Source organism: Papio anubis, chromosome 4 (genome assembly GCF_008728515.1).
Source record: "Papio anubis isolate 15944 chromosome 4, Panubis1.0, whole genome shotgun sequence".
In the NCBI taxonomy this organism is placed as follows: Eukaryota; Metazoa; Chordata; class Mammalia; order Primates; family Cercopithecidae; genus Papio; species Papio anubis.
This window is the reverse complement of record NC_044979.1, coordinates 100,250,278-100,255,785: the sequence shown is the minus strand read 5'-3', so window position 1 is coordinate 100,255,785 and position 5,508 is coordinate 100,250,278. Positions and strand designations below refer to the sequence as shown.

General features: G+C 40.8%; 1 long non-coding RNA gene across 1 annotated transcript; it reads left to right on the top strand.

The window, feature by feature from the left end:
• Nucleotides 1-936: 936 nt before the first annotated feature.
• LOC103882930 lies at nt 937-5,011 on the top strand. The gene is made up of 2 exons (XR_002520987.2): nt 937-3,825; nt 4,042-5,011. It is a non-coding gene; the product is annotated as an uncharacterized LOC103882930 (long non-coding RNA).
• Nucleotides 5,012-5,508: the final 497 nt, after the last annotated feature.

The following is a 5,508-nucleotide window of genomic DNA, read 5'->3' as shown; positions in this document are numbered from 1 at the left end:
TGTGATTCATCAACATTCTTCCCAGAAATTGCCATTTTACCAGTGTGAAAACAGTATTTTAGATTGAGAATATTTAAGAATATGAAGTACACAAAATGCATCATTACACCCATCAAAGAAATTGACCAGGATCTGAAATAGGTTTCTAAAAAATTAATAAACTATAGGCATTGAGATCTACAGTATGTTTATTTAGGGGGTGGGAGAAAAATTGGAGGTAGGTGAAGGGGCAAATAATGAATTATTTCACTTCTAGGAGAGACTATATTGAAGAAAAATCTAAAATCAGTATTTTTAACGTCATAACAACAGAGATAATAGATAACAAGTGGATAATAGGAATTAGTAAAATTCTGGCTCTGAACATGTCTTTTTAGAAGTATAAAGATCACCAGAATGTATTAACATACAGTGTGTGTGTGCATGCGTGTGTGTGTGTGTGTGTGTGTATGCGCTCCTGACACATGAGAACGGTGCTGTTTCCATGGCAACGGGGGAAAGTATGTCTTGCTATGAAGCAATCTTCTTAGATTCAGACACACTTATAAAGATCATGCGCTGGAAGCTGTGAGGGATATATTTGATTCTACTATTCTTTGAGATGAGTCAGGCTGTTGTCCCTGCCTCCCCCAGCCATTCTCCTATGCTGGACCTCCAAACTGAGCTTTGGGTACATTTTTTCAATTGTTTCCCCCCATCCAGCCTAATGACAACCTCCATCACTGTACCATCTACTGTATCCCTTGGGGTTTCTCAAACCTGGCAGTAGGTTATGACAAAGAGCCCCTGTTGTCATTGCTCCTGAAGCACTGACTCTGTGTGTGTGTGTGTGTGTGTGTGTGTGTGTGTGTGTTGTAGTAGCAGTAGTAGCAGGAGGAGGAGGAGGAGGAGGAGGAGGAGGGAAAGGAAGCATCAGCATAGAGTTCTACAATGTGAGAAATTTGACTTTATATCCAAGGCTTTTATAGTAGTGGTCCTTGGTCTGTAATGTCTGGCTTCCTTTTGAGACAGTTAAAAAATAAGAGTTTTCGTTTTTAGCCCTTTGTTTTTATTTTTGGACTTGAGGTTCACAAACCTTTCCCTTTCTTCTAATCCCATTTTTGGGTGTAGACAAAGTTCGATATAATAGTAAATGTTCCTTTGCCTTAAGTGAGCAAGTTGATTTCTAAGGCTCTGCCCAGACAGGGGTGATTGTGCCTGGGCTTTTTCTCAAAGACATGTAATGTGATTTCTAGCAGTGGCTTCTGATTGAACTTTTGTTATTTTTAATAATTCTCACAAATAATTATAATGTGGTTTACTTATTTCATTCTCTTGCCTCTTAGTGGCTAGAACTTCCAGAAATAGTGATGCTGATTAATAAGAATGCCTCAACTATTAGGCAAAAACCACAATTACTTTTGTACCAACCTAATATTTAATCATATTTTGAAGAGGCTAAGCTTAGGCCTTTATCCATAGTAGTTTTCTCATAGGAAACTTTCATCATATGCTTTCTTAATCAGGAATCTGGTAATGGTTGCACAACTAGCCACCAGGCAAGCAGGAAGGTATGGACCTTCTATGTGATCTCCTAATATTCAGAACTTAATCCAATGCCAGAGTCCACTTTTAAGAGTGAGCTCCATTGAGGAGAATGCTCCCTTAATATAAAACCATCAATTCTGTAGCTGTTTAGAAAGCAAGATCTTCATTCAGCTGTGAACATTAATGATGGTGTGCACCTCAATAAAGAACACTGTCGGGCTGAGTTAAATGACTATAAACTGGGTATACAAAGGAGAATTAGACAGTAGCAGAGTGTCGGCACATAGGAGTCAAGCAGTAAATATTGTTGATGCTCATCTTCTGCCCACACCCACCCATGATAAAAGAACAAGTGATGATCCACTGAGTCTTAGCAGCAAAACATTTCCTGTGCTATATAGAGAAGGTAAAAAAAAAAACACCAAGCCAACGACAACTGCCTATGTACAACTCATCTTCCTTTAGAGAGATGTTAATCAAGTTCATCTAGCCACTTTGTTCTCCACATTAGCATTTAATAGATGAAACCTAGAAGAAAATCCATTTTTCTTAGGATTCTCATAATCACAAAGTGTTTATAGTCATAGGAATCAGGAATGATCCCCATTATTTTACTTCCGTTTCTCCCATTATTTGTATTTCCCAATGGAGTAAAACAGGGTTCAGCTTGGAAAACAAAGAAGCAATGGTTCTTAAAATACTGTTAACTCTGTCTGGACTGTACTCACAGCACAATCACAAGGGCAAAGTCATAAATGATGTGGCTTTGTTAGTGAGGCTTGCTTTATTTTTGTGAATACATTGAATTTAATGAAATAAGGAACAACAACAGGAATGTATGTTTTCTAGTTTTCTTATTGTCATGGTTTCTATTGGGTCTAAGTATAGTTCTTTCCTAGCTAGCACTAATTTTCAGTATTCTAAGTCACTATTCATAAAATCCTATGTTCTGTTCCTCTATTATGAAAACAGTTTTATTAACTCTAGGTTTTTTGAAACTCCAGGTTTCAGTTGATTTAATGACTTGGTAGTCTTGTGGCTCTACATTCAAAACACCCACAGAATCTGACCACTTCTTACTACCTTCACCACTGCCCGGCCTGAGCCAGCATTATCTCTTCCCTAGATCACTGAAGTGGCTCTGACCTAGTCTCCCTGCCTCCACCCTTGCTACATTAAAGTTCATCTCAAAATAGCATTCAGAGTGGTTCTTTAAACACAAAAACCAGAACAGGCCATTCCTCTGCTCAGAGCCCTGCCAGGGCGCTCCATTTCACTAAGAGTCTTCACAGTGACATGGGGGCACGCCGTGACTAGGTCCTCACCATGCTGTGACCACATCTCTATTGCTGTCTCTTCCTCACTCACAGTTCTGGCCATGTTACCCTCTTGCTGTTCTTTCAACATGCTGGGCACTGCCTCTTCTCTCTGTCTGTAATGCTCTTCCCTATATGTGGACATAGTTACTTCCCTCATTTCCTTCCATTTTTGTGTTTGAATGCCACCTTCTTAATGAGACCTCTCTTGGCCACTTTATTTAAAAGTGTACCCTGTCTACCCCTACTCCAGCATTCCTGGTCCCCTTTACTATGCTGTAAGTTTTCTTTCTTCCATAGAGTATATCACTTGCTAATATACCATGTGATTTTCTTAAATATATCCTGTTTCTTGTCTGCCTGCTTGAGTAGAACGTAAGTTCCAGGAATACAGAGAGCTTTGTTCACTGATGTACCCCAAACACAAAACAGAACCTGGCATGTAGTGAGCACTCAGGAAATACTGAAATATTTGTTGAATGAACGAATGCATCACCAGTGTCTAGAGCTATTCCTGGCACACAGTAGGTTCTTAATACTGGTCGAATGTCTCTCCCTGGGGGATGAACAGGACTAAGTGTCAAAGAGACCCAGGCCACATAGCATAGTGATTCAGAAGACCACTCTGCCTCAGCTGGAATGGCTGTGTCTACTGGTATGACCTAGGCTGTTTACTTAACCTCTCTGAACCTCAGTTTTCTCATCTGCAAATTGGGAGTAATGCGTCCCTCCCTTACAAGGTGGTTATGAGAATTAAATGTGGTCATTTGGATAGTAAGTCTGGTAAATGCTCAATAAATTTGAGCTATTATTATTATTTTTATGACATCTTATTCTTTTACCTCTTTTTTTTCAGGGAAATAATTTCCATGTCTGTTCTTACCCATCAGGATTATTGGGAGGAAAAATATACAACACCGTAAATGAAAACCATTTTGAAAACCTTATACCACTCTCCGGATGCTGGGGATCAGCTGCACATGTAAGAGGTGCCCCATGGACACTAATGACTCATTGCTCTGGGAAGTCTACAGGTTGTGGGAAACAGTCTTAAGTTCTGAAAAAGAAAATTACACTGGCCCTAATCAATAGCTAGGATCCCTTCTGAGACGCCTCTTCCCTGTGGCATCATGGAGGCGGGAGGAGGGCCAGGCTATATTTCAAAGCCCCCCTCCTTCTCTTCCCTCTTTTTCCCTAGGCTGCCAGAATCTTAGATTGTAGTGCAAGAACAACCATATTGCTGGAAGTGAAATTTGCAGTCTGCTCTATCAGATGGTTTCTGCGCATGGTCTGTTACTATGTTCAAAGCATTAAACTGCCTGAAAGTGGATTATTTACAGAGCTTCTCTCTTCCCAGAGCTGCTGATAGGTGGCAATTCAGCCTCTTCACCCTAATGCACACTTCCTCACTTTCCACCGAGACTCTTTGTTTGCTGACAGCATCTGGCTATCCTGGGTACTTGCCGCAGCTGGCACAGTTCTCTCCAACCCCTAGAAGAAACAGCCTTCACCTACACACCAGGGATGAAATAAGATTTCAGCTCAAAGCTAGCAACCTTTCTCTGAAATGGTGTCACACCCAGACAGAAAAATAAATGTGCGTTTCTTCTTAGATGATGAGAAGTCAGTCTTTCAGGCAGACTTTTGACCCAGGGAGGATCAAGGTTTGACTGCCTTTGAGTAATCCTTGCAGAAAAAACAGCACCTAATTGGACAAAGGAAGAAAGGAACCAGCTGCTACTGTCATGATTATTTAAACACCCATCCACAGTCAAAAACACTGCATTGTTTCATTACAAGTGAAATTTGATTGCCACTACATTTCCTGCTGGCCTCCCCTCTATGCAAATTGGGGAGAAGAAAGACATTCATAAGGCATCAGAACCCATTTGGCTTCTAAATGTACTGTTTGCATATAGACATCAGCAGCCTGAATAAATCCTAGCAAGGAATGTCAAACAAACAACATTGGGTATTTTTCTATTGTTCTCCCTGAAAACATGATTTTTAACACATTCACAAAGGCAAGCTGGATTCTGTTTTATCAGTGTTTTAGTAAAAGACAAGTGGCATGGTGGTTCAGTTGTGGGTATTGGACATTAACGAAAACCATTCTGGGAGAGTTCAGTTTATAAAAGATTAAAATAATTCATCGACTTGCAAAAAAATTGTTCTAACCCTCTCTGTTGACAGTCAATGTTTGTGCTGAGGGCTGAGTATTATATAATAATTTGTACAGCAGTTTACAGTGCCTAAAACATTTCTGCCTTGGGTCTGTCAGAGGACATGCCCAAGAATGCCATGAGTGAGGCAAGGGCAGTTTCCTTATCCTCATCCTGCAGATGAGAAAGCCAGATCTTAGAAAGATGGGGACTTTTTATTGTCACAGAACATGTCCCACCCCTGCGCATTCACCTTGCAATGCAGATTCCTCCTCATCCTTCGAAACCCAAATACATCTCCGCTTTTCTGTAGTATTTCCTGTTCCCTCCACCCCCGCTGCCACCACCACCACTGCAGAGGAAATTATTAATTCATTTATCCAGAACCGGTGAAAAACCACTGTGTCATGGGAGGAGACGCAGCAATGTCAAGGTCATCGTGGGTCCCGTGACAAGGTGAAATCTCTCCTCAGGGGAAGCAAAGATGGAGACAGTGCCCTTGT